Here is a 19,079-nt window from a genome sequence, read left to right on the forward strand (position 1 = left end):
GTCTATCTCGGAGCCCTGCAGGTTCCCCATTTTACCTTGCAACTCTTCTTTCTAACCTCAAGTTCAGGTTTTCATTTCTAGATCAATTAACTTTGGTTTTGAATGACTTGGTTTTAGTTTTATTCATAAAACAGTAAAGCACACTGACTGCTAATCATCATCCTTTTTTAAAAGGACTAAGACAAATAAATAATAAGTTTTCATATGCTTAAAGTTTCCTTAGTGACATGTGAAGTAGGCAAATGTCCTATGTTTCTATATGTAGAAAAAAAGAAATAGGATTAATAGGGATACTTTTAAACCTGGAAGTAGAAAGGTTTTTCATGGGCATTGACATTGTGTTGTTGTTATCAATTGGTGAGGCATTTGATGGGTTATTTGCAACTACCATCTTATTTCTGAGTAACTATATGAAAAGCTTTTGTTTGCCTTGTAGCCTTCTCTAATCCCAGGATGATGTGGGTTTTTTTTTATCTTAGATAGAAATCAAATTTTAAGATACAGTTCCTCTTGGGTGGCATTTGTAATGCGGTCTCATCTCCCTCCTATGCGCATGTCAATGCATGTTTTATGGAGTCTTGTCTTAAAACTAGAGCCACTGCTACTGTGAAGTGGATTTTGTGCTCTTTTTAGCTAGAGATAATAAAATATATTAAAGTCTTTTTTTTCTGCACTTGTAATTGAGGTTTTTAAATTATTTGTATGATCAAGATAATATAAAGCCCTGATATTATTAAACCTACACACTAAGATGTTTTAAAAAAAACATAGCAACTTCCGTAAGAAATCTGATCTTCTACCAGGAATCTCATTAGTAGTACAAAGCAGAACTGCTGTTTATTCCTTGATAGAGGCACCTCTTTAACACACTTATTGGAAAAATTTAACACTTCTGTAGCATCCAGGATTTGAATTTATTTTGGAGACATTTTTTCCTAAGTATTTTCTATTGGTTTGTAAGGTTTTGTAGTACTAGGAAGAAATGAGAGATGCAAAACCCATAAATCACACTTTTTGGATTGAATTATGTCTGAGATTCTTAGAGTGGAGAAAGCAAATGAAAAAGGAATATGTTTTTTTCTTGCATATTTCTTTCTTTCTGTAATCTAGCAGCTCACATCAGCCAGGTCTCTCTATTACAAATGGACATTTAAGAAACCTATCTGTGACAGGATGCTAGTGAGGCAATGGGAGTGCAAGACAAATAGCTGAATTATAATGCTGGACTTGAGGAGAGCACACTTTTGTCTTACTTGGGGATCTTCTTAGCAGGTTCTCATGGTGAATGGGACTGGAGGGCTCAGGGGGTCCAGGAGAGCTGGGCAATCTTCAAGGACAGCCCCCTCGGAGCACAGGAACTCCATTATAATGGAGTTAATTATAATTATAAACTAGCAAAGGATGTGAAAATCCAGAAGAAAGGCTTCTTTTACATATGTTGACAACCAAGAAAAATTGGGACTCTCTGCATAATGGTGCAGAAGACTTAGAAATGAGACATGCATAGAGTGGCAGATTGAATAAAAAAAAAAACAAACACCTAGGTTTGGTAAAAATACAGAAAACTTTCATTTGTTTTGTTTTCAAAATTTTTAATTTTGTTTATTGTCAAACTGGAAAAATTAGTATCTAAATTCAGATTGTCTCAGCCCATCAGGATTTTTTAACTGACTCAAAACATTCATTCAAGTCTGTTTAAGATTACACTGTTTGTTTTCTTGTTGGCTTGTTGTGCTTGTTGCCCACTTATTTGAACTCTTCACTGCCTCCGATATATCAATGACAATGTTTTAGCAGAATCACTTCCACCTGTGTGCATCAGCTGGTCACAAGGAATGCTGTCCACTGAGTCACACTAAGATACCATTGTTTCTTTTTTCAAGACACATTTAAGCTTGCATGTATTGAAACTGAATATACCTGCACAAATTCAGGTGCCCATTGCCATTAATTGTATTCCAGTGTCAGCAAGGGCTCCTACTAAAAATGAATCTCTTTTTTTTTTTTTTTTAAACTTCAAAGTTCTGGAAAAGTGCTATTCTTCAGGAAGCTGTAGCACTGGTAAATTTATGATTATACCACCCAGTAGCGTAGCATTTTCAATCACTTTGCTGAACTAAAAAACATCAGCTTATTAGTATCTTACCAGCAAGTATCAATTTTGAGTTGTGATGTCCTCTTGTTTAACAAATACCTAATGCACAAAGAAGGTTCCTTCAGCTTACTCTTTAGGGAGTCTCACAGAAGAATAAGAACTTTTGCCTTCTATTTTCAGTGAAGTCAGGTTTTATTACAGTCCTTTGGGTCACGCAAGGAACTGCTGTGTCAAATGTTTTAAGACAACACTGTGGAAATTAATGCAGTAGGATGACCTGAGTAAAAATTATAGTTTTCAATAACTGCTCTCAGCACTGAATAAAGCAGTAAATTAATCCTCTGTGCTCTCATTTGGTAGCATGAAGTAAGGTCCATGGATTAAATTAGACTTGGGTGAGCTGCTTTGTTTAATTTGTGCCCTAGACAAAGGCAATTTTTTTGTTTTGAGCCAGACTCTGGGGGGCTGCAAAGAGCATTGGAGTTTCACTTCAGCGATGCTGCCTTGTTCCAGCAGAGTTGGTACTCAGTTTATGGAATTCTGTGGGAGGGTCTTATCTTGTTGATCTCTACCTGATAGAAGTGATGCAAAAAGACTGCATCAGGTGTGCTTTGCAGCATACAATTTTCAGTGTTCAAATAATCCCTAGATGCTGCACAAGGTTGAAGGTTTAGTGTGCTGCTCACTGTCCCAAAAGCATGGATATTACAAAGCTGGACTATAGCTTGGTGTGAGTGGCCAGATCCGATGTATCCAGTTCAACACCTTTGTCTACTTGTGTAAAGCTGCAGAGCAGGATAAAGCAAACTGGAGTTGAGCCAGTGGCAAGCTTTACCTGATACAGCAGTTTCTCTGCCTTCGTACTGTAATTTAGAACAGGCTTCAGGGAGTTTTTTTAATTATGCAAAGTATCTTTATGGTGTTTGGCTGTCTAGGCTGGAGGGGATTGAATATGGCACAGGCTCCCTTTCCTACTTACTCAACAGGTGTAGTATGGATTCAGACTCGTTATGGCTGAAATTCTAATCCTGAAATAATTTTTTTATCCAGTTAGTGTGAAATTCAAAGTTAGTCTCAGATGTATATTTATAGGGCATAAGGTTAGGGAATAGAGTGATAATTTTGCATAGTGACAGCTTCAAAACAGTCTCTGGAGTAGTTAGAATGGGAGATATGCTAAATGAGTCTCATGGTTTTGCATGTGGTAGGGGTAAGATCTGTTTTTATAATTTTTCACCTAGGATTTTAAAGATGGATAATTATGTAGATGTGTTAGCAGAAAACCTGTAAGTTGCTCTACCATGAAAAGGTGAAACTGTATGGCTTAACAAAAAAAAGGTTCAGATTCCTGAACAAGCCATCTTCAAATAAAGGCATGATGGAGTAATAGGTAGGAGCATAGTATATGGCAAATAGTAAGGAAAAAAAAAATCTGCTTGAATTCCATCCACTTATCATTCCTCACAACTGTTGCTGTAATTTCCTATAGTCAAGCGATGTTTTAAAAATATTCTTCATCTTCATGATTTCTAACAAATCACAAAATTCATGAAGTACTGCAGAAAGAGGTGTTTTCTGAGCCCTGGATCAGCATCTCCTTGCCCCAGTGAGATAGTGCCAGTCTGGAATATTTAAAAGCTGCTTAAAGAGGTACATTGAGGCACAGACTATACATAGCTTGCCAGGAGGCTTCCTGTCTGTCCCACTACCCATTTGTGGGTCCATACACATTCAGATATGAACTTCTTGCCTATTTTCAGATCTTTGCTTATGAGTTCACAGCTGTCTATGCAGGAACCATCAGTTTGCCCATAGGCTAAGTACTCTGAATGTCCTACTTTACTGCTACAGTCTTCTAATGGGATAATATTGAGTTGAGAGGGGAGAGCAGGAAGTACTAGCTGCACCTCTCCTAGAACAAGAGATGAGAGTCATATATTCAGCCTTTGTGAGCATGACTGCAATTTTACAACTCTTTCTCATTTTGTATGGTACAGATCTGTCATGTGGTATGGTACAGTCAACAGATGATTGCAGATTGATTGCCAGAACTGAAGAAAATATGAATATTTAATAACACTGTTTTTGAGCTCTAGACAGAAATCCTGCAGTGATACTGGAGGAGCCTAAACAGAGCCATTTTATCCCTGTTAGCAATGTTTGCAAATACTAGAAGATACTTGTCTATATTTGATGCTGCTCTGTAACTCAGAAACTGAGTAACTCAGAAACCTGCTTTTGAAGCCTGAAATGAGGACTTTTAAGTTCCTTATTCAATATTAGGTTTTTAAAAGAATACTTTTTATGCTTTTCCCAAGAGAGTTGGATGGATATCTAACTGCCAAAGTGGAAAGTACAAAATGCAGGCATCTGCTCTGTCTGAAGGCTTCAAAAGGTATGTAATTTTGTGTGAACTTTTTAATTTTCCTAACCCACTAGACAATATCGCTCTGAAGAATGTCACTGAAAACTGCTAGAGCTGTGAGGTAAGAACATTTTAATGTGTTGTGTCTTTATGAAACATTTGAACAATGCAGTTGGTGAAGTAGTGCTATGTAGCTGATGAGATACATGCTAGGAAGCTGTCATGTCAAAATTTTGAAAGAAGATGAAGAGGAGCATGCTCTTTAAGGAGTGGTGATTACAATTCAGATTTGAATCAACAAATGTTTGATGAAAGATAAAATTTAAGGGCTCTAACTCCAACTGAATCTTTGGGTCTTTCTCCTTATAATGAAAAAAAAATCAGAGCTCTCCTTTCAAGCCCATGTAGCTTTTTTTGTGAGTCCTTAAATCCACAAAGCAAATTTGTTTGCTTCCTCAGTTCTCTCACTTGAATTATCTTCCTGGATTGCTTTTTCCCCTTCCTATGATTGTGTCTGTTTTCACTTGTTTTCAAATTGTCCCAGCTGCATTCTATGTGGAAATGAACACATTCTATTATCCTCAGGAAATAAATTTAAAACACTCAAAGAGGATTTTCCATGGCTGATGTATATTATTCTAGCTACATTGATTTTAATTGTGTCATTGAAATAGACATGTATGAATTTCGTACTGCCTCATATATCCCCAGAATTACAAAACAAGAACACATTTTGTACCCCAGTTAGTAAATGTGTTGGCCATGCCTTTGGCTGCTTTTTGTTCAATATTTTAGTGTGACATTCCTGAAAATCATTTGAAATTTAACATCCCTTTCCCATAGATCTCTCTTGACATTAGAGGAAATTTTGAAGAGTAAGAATGGGGGAAGCACTAGCAAAAGTAATCTTGGATAAGCAACTGTTTCTCAGTATAATAATTTAAAAGTTTACCATATAAAGGAAAAGTATATTAAAGCCTGATGGGTAAGCTATTCTGAAGTAATTAATGATTTAATAAAAAAAATAAATTCCCAGTTTTGTGCTTTCTGGTAGAATGTTAAAAATAATGTTAAATAATACAGGATGGTGAGTAGAAATATAAAATAATGTACTCTTGTCATGGAACATACCATATGATACGCTACCCAATGAGCTTTTTAAACTTTGTTCTGTGGATATAGTAGACAAGAAACAATAAAGGATGGAAACTTTCAAGTAGCATAAAACTGTTTACGTTATGAGCCACTTAGTTCTAGTGTTTCATAATAACAGCATATCACTAAGGATGTATAACACTACTACTATATGTTAATGGAAGGAACATTCCCGGTACATTAACTTGAAATATATTTTCTTTATGATGTGTTCAGTGATACCAGATGATATTTTTTGTCACTCTTGCTTAGCACATTTTGCTAAGCAATGAAAAAAAAAAGCTTTTGTTGTCACTGCTTTCTATAGTAACAACCAGCTTACAAAACCGTATGCCCTTTGTGGAGAGTCTTCAGTTCCCTTACGTCATCTCTGCTGTTAGTCTAATTTTTTTACTGACACTGACTACCTGTCACTTCAGCCTCTTCCTGAGGTTACTGTCTTTTGTGGTCTGGTGTGTTCTACACCTACTGTCAATCTGATAGCAGATATTTTGCTAACCTAATTAGATTTTACTCTCTCTGGTTTCATAGATTACATACATCTAGATGCAACTTAAATCTTCATTACATACAGTTTATACACTGGGAAAAGTTAGGCTATTTAAAACATTGCATTCTTTGTTACTACGTAGACACTAACACAAAAATGCCCTCTGTGCTTCCAATTTCTTTGCTAGCTATTGTTAAAAGAAGCTGGGAAGATACAAAGCTTTGGGAATTTGGTATTCTTGCTTTCATTTTATTTTAATGCAGTTTGATCCATGTTATTTGGCTGGTTCAGAATGCATGTCATTATGTTTCTTAGAGATTCACTGGTTACTATGGTGCTCTGAGGTTAATTGAGTAATCATTAGTTGCCTGTATTGTCTGGTAAAAATGAATTAAAATTGATTGGAATCCAAATGAAATGCACATTCTGTTTTTTATCATATGAAAGGGTGCAGTGTGGTTCCTCTAATATAGACATCTATTAAGTGGCCATCTGTTTAGCTTATAACATTTAGCATACAGTAATATTTCTTTTCATTTGGAAAATATCCCACATATTGGAACTAACTGGAATTTGTTTGAACCTTTGATCTATATAGCTAACTTAGATTTATGGCTGTTTGATCACCATTTGAAGTCACTTAGTCCTAATTTTCCTGACAATCAGTTTTTGCGTGATCTCTGAAGATTTTTAGATTTCACAAGAAATAATGCAAAATCTTAATCACTATGAACCAGGTGGTAATATTTTTATTTCATTTTGTCCAGCTTTGATGTGGTAATGCCACTTGGTTTTCCTTTTATGACTATTTTGTGTATACCAATTGCACTGAAAACCACAGTAAGAAAACAGTGAAACTTCATCAGAATGAGAAAATATTTATTGTATAGGAGGCTTATAGTAGTATTCCATGAGAATATAATTACAGCTTATAAAATTATGGAGGTCTGGGCTGCTAAGTGTTACCACTTTGGACACAATCAGAAATAATTTCTTAATTAGAATGGAACAAATAATTAGGCTATTGATCTAGCTTTGAAAGAGAATGCAACCTGGCCACTTGCATAATACCAGTTCTTAGGGTAATTGTTCCAAATTTGAAAATGCTTGTAATATGGAGATAGAAAAGAGGTGAAATGTACTGTCTGTCAATCATAACCATGAAAGTAGAAGCAGAAAATTTACTGCTTGGACACATAATCCTCTACACGGAAGCTTGCTGTTAGCTCCTTTTGCTCTATTTTCCTTGCCACTTTTAATAGCTGAAATTTTAAGAGTCGGTCATATTTATATATTTTCATAGCCACTAATGTGTCTTTTGTAGCTGATTAAATAGCCAACAGCCTTCTATCCATCATAGATGCTAGCTAGAGAAAAACTATTCTTGCAACTTTGCATATGGCAAGAATTGAGAGAAACTGCTTTCTTCCACAGAGAGTATTCCATATCACAAGATGGTATTTGAACTAGAAAAAATCTTATATTCTAAGATGCTATATTTATTGCAATACATATTTGTTATTGTCACCATTTTCTGATTTCTTGTAAAAAGATACCTAAATCTATTTATCAACACATGTGCAAGTTTAGTACAAATATATTGTTCTATGTATAACATACTGTTGGCTATTACTGCTTTTTTCCTTGCACTTTTGATAATGAAGAGTTATTTTGCTTTTAAACCACCGGATTAGATGTCTGATGAGTGTTCAGGTTAATATCAATTCAAGGATATTTCATGAAATAAGTAATATTTTTAAACAGGAAAAAAAACTTATAGGGAAAAATGTAAACTATAAATAGCTCTTGATTAACCAGGCATGGTTATATGAGAAATTATAAAAAGGCATGGAATGGCTGCTTTAACTTGGAATGATGGAAATAATGCAAATCCTACTGTAGTGTGCAAGTTGCTGATTTAAAGCTGGAAGACAGCTTGATTTACTCTTGCCTGTGGGCTAGGAATAGCAGTAAGCTTATTTTGACTATAAATGGAAGAAGTATGACATAAAAGTCACACAGTAAAATGTTTTCCTTGTATCCATTGGAACCAGTTCAGCTGCATAACTCTGGCAGTTTCTTTGAACATATCTCTCCATGTGTGTGCCATCTCTGTGCCACTACATTTCATCTGCACAGTTCTCTCATTTATCTCTTTCTTGTTCCCCTTCCTAAACCAGAGCTCTCAATCTATCTTGACAGTATGCGGATGTAAGAATTACAAGAAATGACCCACATAGACAAGTTTATCACAGCTCTTTCTGACTGAGTCATGAGGAAGGTTCTTATTTTGATTCACCTGCTAAACCTTCTGTGTATGCATTGATTTATTTGTAGCAGGGAAAGTCAAAGTATCCAAAATGAAGTATCTGATCATTAGATTTAAGTAAGGTAAAGGAGGAATGCATTTTCCCATTCTCTAGATATAAGTTGGTGTAAGAGCTCTCAAATCCTTATTACAATTTTATGCTTTAGCAAACCTTGAGTAATTACATTATGTAAAATAACTTGTAAGATCCTAAGTGAGGGAAGGATCTCAAAGCTGAGCAGTCAGAAACAAAGCAGATAAAGGTTGGGATAAAGATTAAATGACCTGCTTGCAATTGTACTTGGGTAGTGACAAAAGATGGGGAATTATGGCATACTTTGTAAGATGTGGCCAGGTTAGCTATCTCAGCAATTCCTCCTCTCATGATAATTACAGAAGAGTAACTGTTGATAACATTGGCAAAGACATCAATGAAAATAGTCATTGACTTGAAGTCTGTCTTCTTTGCTATAGCTGCTAGTTAGTTACTTGTTCCCTAGCTTGTTGTAGTGTTACCTAAACTAGCTAAATAGTTCAGGTTGGTACAGTTTAGCTAAGATATTTTGAAGCTGGATGTTTCAGGTCCTCTAGACACAATCTTTTTAGAAAGACATTGCTGGTTGCACCTACCTTTTATATAAAAAATCCATTAGGATTCAGGTTTCTTCTGGTTTATTCAGATTTCTACAGCTCGTAAGAGCTTAGCATGTCTAAGCTATTACAAAGAATGTCTCCATAACACATAGTGCAGAGATCTCCAAAGTAGCCTGAACTCTAGGTAACCTGTTTCTGAGATCTGACCCAGTAACTGTACAGTTATAGCATACATAACAGTACACTGTTGTATCAGATAACATGAAGCTATGTCAAGTATCTTAAACTGAGCACCAAATTAATTCATGTAGCTGTGGTCCTATTCTCTAAGGCATTAATTCATGTGTAGACTTTGTCATGGCTCCCTCCTGGACAGTGGTGGATTTCTCCAAGACCAGTGAAAAGCTTAATGAAGAATCTTTATCTTTGGGATTGATAGACTTGGAAACAGCTTGAGTCCACAGGGCAACATACTTAACAGAATGTGGGTTTTACACAAATGCGTCTTTACAGAGGCAGCTCTCTTGGTCCACATTCTCTGTGTATATTGTTTGTATTTATGCAGACGGTCTGAATTATGTTATTGTAAAAGTTTGTTAGCCAGCATGCTATGTTGGATTGTCTTGTGGATCCCAGTATTAGGCCTTCAATGCTATGAGTCCTGTTCACCCTTAATCAAGAGGATTGAGACAAAAAAGAGGAGAAATTCTCACACAAGTCTTTAACATTAAAACCTCCTGCTTGCTATGTCTTTGGTATATGGGACCCATAGCACATAGCAGCCCTACAGTACCAATCAGGAGGTTATAAAAGAGCCTGGTGTTCTACAGGGGACTATTGTAGAAGGTACAGACACAATGGTCATAACTTGAAACAGGAGAGGTTCAGGCTGTATGTAAGGAAAAACCTTCTCCATGAGGAAAGCCAAGCATTTGCCTAGAGAGATTGTGCAGTCTCCATCCTTGGAGATTTTCCAAACCCAACTGGATAAAGCCCTACAAGGTCTGATGCCACTTGGAGCAAGAGTATGGACTAGCAAAATTCTTAGGTTCCTTCCAACCTGAGCTATCCTGTGACCATAAGGTCACAGGATGTGCGTATATTCAAAATGAATGTGTGAGTGTTGCTTAAGCTGACATTACCTTAAAGTTGCCATGGGTGATATTGTAGGCACAAAGAGCAGTGATGGGGCCTTAATAGCACCAGGGAACAAGGCAGTCTTGAAAGTATCTGGCTATGATGAGACCTTTTGTTAGGGCTAAAATTTTGTTTCTTCTGCAGGCTACAGTTTCGTTTCCATGTCCATATGGCAGACACTTCTCAGGTTCTGAAAACCCTGGCTTAATTTCTTGGCAGTACTTGCATGAAAAAAGATGCGATGTAACTTCTTGCTGGCTACAAGCAGCATAGACAAAGGACTTTTAAAACACCGCTCATTTTCCTAATGTAGTCTAGGACCCTGAGACAGCTCTGGTCATTAAACTGAAATGATTTGTGATTACATATAGGTTTGAAGGTGACATCACATTGAGATTAATAGTCTTTCAGGGGAATGACAATCCATTCAGATGGATGGTACAGCATGTGTGAGGTTTATACATTTCTGCTTTTGTTGTTTACCTAGAGACATACCTTTCAAGACTGAAGTGTAGGTGAGAACAATGGCACAAAAATAATATAGAAACATAGACTCTTAAGGACTGAGCCTGTAAGTGCTTACAGCTAAAAGCTGCACTTACTGCTGGGACTAGTCCAATTGATTTCTGTGAAATAATAGAAATCAATGTGACTACTCCCAGCAGTAAGCACTACAGGCCAGATTCTCAGCTATCTAAAACTGAAGACACCAGCTGAGAATTTTATCCAAACCTCAGTAATGAATGTTGGCTTGCATGGTTTGGTCTTTAATCTACATTTTTAAAAGGCTGATTTTATTTTTTATTTATTTTTGGTAAGGCATATCTATTTTTTTTTTTACCTGCATTTTGTCCCATGGGTTTGCCAAGACAGGCTGGAACACATCATTACAATGTCGTAAGCACATTAGGGGATTCATTAAAAGCTGCTAAAATCTTAGCAGGTACTTCTGACCATGCAGAGATGATGTTCAAATTGCTTGTAAACTTCTACTTTTATACTTTTTTTCTTGAAGTGCATCAAAATCTTGCTTCTGTGAAATAACAAAACAGTATTTCACAACAGCTTTCCAAAGAAATTAACCCTTGAGTTGAGACCAGGCATGGAAATACCCACCCCCAGAGGAGAATTTTTTTGAAAGTAATGAGCTAATGTGAACATTGGGTATGCTACAAGACTGAACAGTTATCTTAACTAATGCACAAAAGCAGATGTAATAGCACTGTAAATCTTTTCATCTGTACCTGTATACAAAAAGCAGAGTAATTATTTTAGATGAGAAAACTGACATATAGGCATATTTGGGACCATGTTATCACTGCCTCAATTTCAGACACTTTGGCAGAAGCACAATTACAGTCATGCTTATCTCTCAAAACCCCAAAGTTTTAGCAATTGCAATATGTTTCTCTAACATCCAAATACTGAGACTTTCCAAAATTGGAGAGCACTTAATAAATTTTACTTCAATGAATAAGATAGTGATATGTGTAGGAATATCTCAGATATGAGAGGGGCCTGTGGTTCTGTAACAGCAAGTCCTAGACTCAGTCTGACTCCCAGGATGTACTCTCCTAGCATGATATCTACTTAGTGGCTGCCACAGGTTCATAATATCCAAACTCAAAATGTAACAACTATAGCTGTAATGTGCTTTAACAGATTTGATTTTTCATTTTCATGCGGGAAAGGGTGAAAACACAGACTGCAGATTTGCAATGGCACTTACTATAAAAATACGAGTTTGTACTGAAGCATGAGGTTATTGATTGTGCTAAAGGTTAAACCTGTAGTAATGACATGCTTGAATTAATGACATATTCAAGAATGCTGCTTCTAAATTAAGGACATTCCATATCTTTCCCACAAGACATTGTTATAAGGACACACAGGAGACTAGTGGCAGGATTCATGTTATCTTCTGATATTTCGTGTTGGACTAATAGACACTTATGTTAACTGCAAACCACATAGCCTGTTGGTGTCATATTCCAACTAGCAGACATAACTTCAGAGAGTCCCAAACATGTCATTGGCAATAACTCTGAATATTTTCAGATATGAAGCCCAATAGCAGCATTTAATTTGGACAGCAAATTGAGATAATTTAAAAAAAGAGTATTGAAGACTAGTATAAAAGTTGCATCATTTCTAATTTTTGTAAAATTTACATTCAACTTGTGACAAATTATTGTTTCTACGACAAAATGCAAGCAGATGAAAACTAAAGAGAAATTGTGAGGTCTTATAGCATTATCATAAGCTGTCTGTCTTTTGGTTTTACTTAATAGCAAGAACTACCTTGATTTGTTTGTGTATGTGAGAGTTAGTAGATGGAACCATGTACTCAGTTTTATGAGTCTGAAGCTAATGGTCTCCTACTGAAGTTGGCATTTTAGACTTAGTGAGTTTTAGGCACATGTTTGTGAATTCCTGTGAGGAGGGATACTTTTAAACCTGGAAGTAAAAAGGTTTTTCATGGGCATTGACCATAAATAGCTGTGATGTTACCATTGTGTTTCTCTTGTTTCACAATGCCATATTAAAAGATGATAAATAATAAAAATTAAACATAAGAGATTCTACCTGTGAATGGCATGATCAGTTATAACCTACAATGGGGTTGAAGTACCAGGTTTACATTTTACTTCAAGTAACTGATGTTTCTGCTTTTGCTGTGAGTTGACAAATGCTGCTGATGGCTTGAGCTCCAGCCCAAGGATATTGGGGCCAAAGGAAAGAACACAGTAAGCCCTAGTTCCCCATGATATGTCAACAAACCTGGGAATGACAGATTGGCAATGGAGTAGCAAGAGTAGAGAGAGCTAAGTATGATGCCAAAGGTCATATTTTTCCCTTTGTGTCAGGGCACCCTGAAGCACGTTTCCCTGTTTGGGGGCTCTGGCTGACTGGGCCCAGGGCCAAGACCATGCAGCGAGTAGCAGGAGGGAGAGCTATTCCAGAGAGCACAGTGGGGCTGCCCTGCTCACCTTCCTTGGATTAGGTAGCATGGGCACTGGCTGGTGAGGTTATCTCACCCTCACTGCACCCTCACACCTTGCTGTGCCCAATAGTAAGAAAACTGCTTTTACCAATGCAGGACAGACTTGCTGATTTCAGACATGCACAGGAAACTTAAAAGCAGATATCCTTTAAAACACAAATATGTATATATATTCCAAAAATATCCCATGCAATCTGAGGGAAAAGATAAACCACAGACGAACTTAATATACTGATCTCTACCTCATAAATAATATGAAAAGTCATTATATGAAAGTCAGAGTAAGGACTTTAAAATAAGTTTTGCCAGAAATGATTTCTATTAAAAGTACAGAATATGGTGAGCTACTGAAAAAGCAAGTGCAGAAATATTTTATGTGGTGAACCTGTCACTGGGCAGGCATTTGTGAGTGCTTCATACATATGCATTTGTTGAAGGAAAAGAATACACTTGCCACATTTGTCATATGGAAGATAATGAGCTATATGATTGATTAGAAAGCAATGTAAACTTAGAATCATAGAATGGTTAGAGTTGGAAGGCACCCTAAAGATCACCAAGTTCCACCCCCCCACCATAGGCAGGGATACATTCCACTACACCAGGTTGCTCAAAGCCCCATCCAGCCTGGCCTTGAACACCTCCAGGGATGGGACATCCACAACTTCTCTGGACAACTTCTAGAAGCATACTTTTATTTAAAAAAAAAAAAAAAAAAAACAAACACAAAACCGAACAGCAAAACAAAACCAAATACTTGTAAAACTTGCATGAATTCAAGTGAAGATTGAGTCACAATTGCTGTGGGAATTTGTTACTTGCTTTACCATAGCAGATAGTTGTAAAGAACTTTGGAGAGCTGTGGAAATACATTTATCACGAAAGTATTGTGATAGATCCAACTACAACCTATCAACTGTCATGTAATCATTGGAAGAAATTAATCCAAAATGGCATGATTTTGAAATTTCCCATAGGGATTGAAATGCTGAATGAAGGATTTCAAACAAAGGGCTTGTTTAAAATAGAACATTTCAGTGCTGGCGGCTGTTTTAAGTGAGTTTGGCTGGTTACTAGGATGAAGCAGAGTACTGGAGGAAAACTGACACATAGAAATGGTGACAAGAATAAGAAAGATTTATCTTGTATTAAATTATGAACTTTACCAAGAAAGGTAAAAGGATGTCAGGAAGATAAGAGTTCTAAGCGTGTCGTAGCTTTATACTACTAGTTTATGTTTTACATAGTCAAAAAAAAAAGTATAGACTACCGAGATGAACAAAAATGGCTGTATTTTTCTTTGTTTAGTGTTTCTGGAGTACTTTTCCTATCTCACAACGCTATTGATTAAATTGATCAACAGACAGCAGATAGGTGTGGGAGGAATGCAACTGATGTGTTATTTTGCAGGGAAATGTAAAATGAAGGCAGTAAATATTGCGGAATATAGCCTTGGTAAGGTTTCGGGTAAGAAGTGAAGAAAAACTATTTAGAGTTAAGGAATAAATGCTGAAGTAGTTGATGCAGTGACGGAACACTTAAAATCTATAAACTACAGAGAACTAACTGCTAGAGGAAAAAATTAACACAGACCTCAGTGAAAACATGTTTAAGTTTTATTCATCATGAAAGAAATCTTGCACCGAGTTCCCTCCAAATTTGGTATGTTCTGTTTATGATCACTGAAATAGCACTCACGCATTAAGTATCTGCTTCCCTAATAGGAAAATGCACCCAAATTAGGCTCATGTCACAAAATGACAGCTTAAAGCATCATCTTGAAGCTTTTGATTATTATTAGAGAATTTACATATTAGTTTTCCATGTTGACAAAATTCTGGCTTTGGGAGGACTTGTAACAGATCAAGTATGTGTCTCACCACTCTCATCATAAAAAATTTCACCTTTATATCCAATCTATATCTACCCTCTTTCAGTATAAAATTGTTGTCCTGTGTCCTGTCACTACAGGCCCTGGTAAAAAAAAAAATAATTAAAAAATAAAAACAATCTGTCTTTCTTTAAAGCACCCTTTATACATTGAAAGGCCAAAATAAGGTCTTCAGGTCTAACTCTCTTAGCCATTCTTCATAGGCTATGAAGATGTTCCAGCCCTCTGATCAATTTTCTGGCCCTGCTCTGACAGATCCATGTCTTTCTAGTACTGAGGACCCTGTAACAGGATGCAGGACGAGTGGAGTCTCATTAGCAGGAAGATACTTGTTTATTTCCTGGCTAGGATGTAAATCTGTCCAGTCATGCCTGTGTGACTCAGTATTTTTAAGATCAGGCAAAAACTGATGATGTTTTTAGAATATAATTAAAAAGCTGTTGTCCTATTGTGTTTATGAAGAGCAAGAAACCATTACAGGGATGCTTAAAGGTGAATAGGTGCTTTATGAAAGAGGAACATGATAAGATACTGTTGGGAAAGCAAAAGTCAGGGAAAGGGTCTTGACAAATTATTTCATTTCAGATAACCAAGCTTTGTAACCATTCTAAGTCATCTTTGGTGGGATCAAACACGCTTTCTTGAAATTGAGCAAAAAGTACATCTGAAATGCAGGGTTTTTTCTTATTTGTGTCTCTAAACCGATCAACTGTTTGGTCTTTATTTAGAGTAATGTCAATTTATTACTTTTTTTAATGCTTGTATTAAGAGTGATTTCAAACTTATCAAAACTTGTTACTCCATTCTAAAGGGAATGATTATATACGGGGTGGAAGTCATCTTTTACAATGTTCTGTGCCCTAATACGGGATCTAACAAACCAAGGAAGTAAAGTTGTGTTTTTTCACTAGGATCTCTAGTAAGATTTAGGGTATCAATTTGGGAGACCCATGTCTCAGTAGCAGGTGTTCAATAACTTCTTGGCATGTAACAGAATGTGAGCAGTAGCTTGAGAACATCAAGGTAACCACAGCATTAACATATGTTTAGACAGATCACTTTTAATTCCAAAAGCAACGGCAAGACTTTGCTTAGCTGTGACTAATCAGTAACTGTAGCTACATACCTTATTCGTTTCTGACATCTGTCATGTTAAATGAAAATAATTTTGATATAATGTGGTATGACAGAATTATATATAGAGATAATTTTTTGCCCCTTCCCTGTATGATTTCTTCGGTTTTGTTTGGCTCCTGGCAGAGAGAATTCTCCTTCTGATCTCCTTCAAAATAGAGGTGGTATCTTTGAGTTTAAAATTGTGAAGCTATAAGAGAAAAACCTATGATGATAATAATTAAACATACCTCAGTATGCTTGTAGCTTGGTTTAGAGAGCTGAAACTTACATAATTACTCTGATTTAGTCTGCCACAGTCAAAATGCTTTTCTTTTATCATGTACAGCAGCTTTTCTGATTATGGCCTTAAAAAAAAGCACTGACTTTTTTGAGTAAAGCCAAACATTCTGTTTCTGGTCTTAATTCTTTCTTGGATTTTTGGCACATTGTTTATTTGTCACTTCTGCCTTTGGATGTTGCAAATCTTTTTTGCCTCTGCAAAATTCAAGCTGTTAATAATCTATTCCACATGTTAACCAAGTATATGGGTATCAATTTATTATAAATACCTGTAATAGTAAATTTCTTCCAATAATCCTTCAGTTTCTTTCAAACTTGGTATACAACTTCAAAAATTCTACATGATTCTTGCGCATCTTTCTCATTTGAATTGTTTTTTCTGTTAGATTCGACCATGTTTTAATGGACAGTTTATTCATAGTAATAACAAAAGATTGGGAAATACTTTTAATGTTTTATTACTTTCAGAAATTCTTTATTTGATAACTCAAAGTGCATTTCCATACATTAGAATTCAGCTTCATGTAGCAAAAAAATCACAGTGACTTGCAATGTAGTAAATGTGCTATGTAGTTGTAGTTTTAGAGATTGTTTAAAACAGAAGGATAACCATTGTGACAGTACTTCATTCTAAAAGAGACAGATTTTTTGCTGTGATTTTGAAGGAAAAAGAGAAGAAGAAAATTATAGGGATTGAATGAAAGTATTTTCTGCACAGTGTGTGGGACAAATACTCATCTCATGGATGCTAATAACAAATTTGTAATTAATATTCGAGTACAGTGACTGTTAACTAATTGATGAATAATAATTGTTAGCCTCAAGGTAAACTTTGAAGTTGTAGCCTTCTGACCAGTAGGGAGAATACAACCAGCTGTGTTTAGTTTTGTGTGTTTTGGTCTTATTGCTAAGAATATGATCATAAACCAATGTATCTTACAACAGTTTTAAAAATATTTTAATTGTATAACATTTCTTTTTCTGCACATAGTAGCAACATCCGAAGGCAACATTTGTGCTTGACATTCCATTGTGCCAGATTTCTAGAAAACATTTGTGAACTCATAATTTATCACATAGAGTGCATAACTCATAAACCAGTGGGCAGCTGTGAAGCTACCCATGGAGCCTAAATAGAGGCAGCCTACATTGTACTTGGTGAAAGCATAAATGCTGAGATTTAAATCAATTTATGAAGTTCTTTCAGATATAAGCAGAATACATGTGTAAACAAGATTTTAGAGCTTTAAAAAATAGTTGGAGATATTTTGCTTTCCTATTTCACTCCCAGCTTTACAAGAACTTTTCCTTTCCTGGAATGACTAGGATACTAAAAAGATCCAAAGTGATGTTAAAAGTTCCACTCCTTCATTTCATTCATACGATTAAGTCACACAAAGAAAATGCAGGTCACTGCACTAAGCCTGTGAAAGGTAAGAAGTTAGTGTCCTCCACACAAAGACAGGAAGAACAGACTTTTCACCCCAACTAGATTTTAATTCGGATTAATAACATTCAAGAAATAACAATGGAAAATCAAAAGTTGAGTCTTTTCAGGAGAAAACCATGTTCTTCCCCCCTGCTACAGTCTAAGGAAAAAGGCTGCTGTCACCAAGCTCATAAGGAAAATCATTAGACAAATAACTTTGCACAATATAGAAAATGCAACAATATTATGGGATGTTTTTACCTTAATAGTGAATGATGAACCAAATTTATTGAAAAGAAATACCTGAAAAGTATTAAAATAATTAATAAAATTCTCAAGTAATCTCAATTGTAAATAAAACATCTGAAATGTTTGGAAAGGTTTCTGTGGTGTGTGTTGGCTATGGCTAGTGGTTTAGATAAGTTGCACCAAATTTTCATTCTGACAGCTAACCTTTATGGTACGTTTTAATTGGATTGAGGTGCCAAGTAATTAAAATGAGCCCCCATAGCCTCTGGGCTGCCTGCCGACAGCTGTACAAAAATGGCATCGCCTGCAGCACCTGCTCCTGTTTCAGAATTAGAGAAAACATTCTTTCTGAAGGAATCTGTTAACTGAGCAGAACACAAATGACTTAGAAGAGGTAAAAGGTCACTTTTAAAATGAGACATTTTCCCTTTTGTATTTTACTCCAAACATGGCCAGTTGCATCTTAAGTACGGCTAGGGGAAAATTTTGGAAATAACTTGGCATTAATTGAAATAAAGTAAAATACCTCGTTTAATTTAGGACTGTTTTCAAACAACTTGTACCCAGATGTGAAACCAGTTTTCCCAGATTGTCTAGTTCACATTCAATCATCTGGAATTCTTGTTTGGTGCTGAATTGTAAATGCTTGGCAGTGAGGGATAAATACTGCATGCCTTCTGTATTCCAGCTTTTGGTGGAAATTGCTTTGAAGTCAGAGTTTAGGATCCAAATCTAATAAGTGCTTGTCTTCAGTGAATCCGAACTGTCCTTTGTTTTATATAGCTATTTCACCTAACATTTACCCACCCGATGAGCAGCTTTTCCTTCTCAATGTTTACCTTGCTAGCCTAAATAAGCAAAGTCCTCTGTCTCTTCATATGAGATATCTATTTCTCTGATCTGTTCTATGTTCCAGTCTGAATTAATAATCTTTGAGTATGGTTAT

This window comes from Numenius arquata, chromosome 8, assembly GCF_964106895.1.
Source record: "Numenius arquata chromosome 8, bNumArq3.hap1.1, whole genome shotgun sequence".
Taxonomy (NCBI): domain Eukaryota; kingdom Metazoa; phylum Chordata; class Aves; order Charadriiformes; family Scolopacidae; genus Numenius; species Numenius arquata.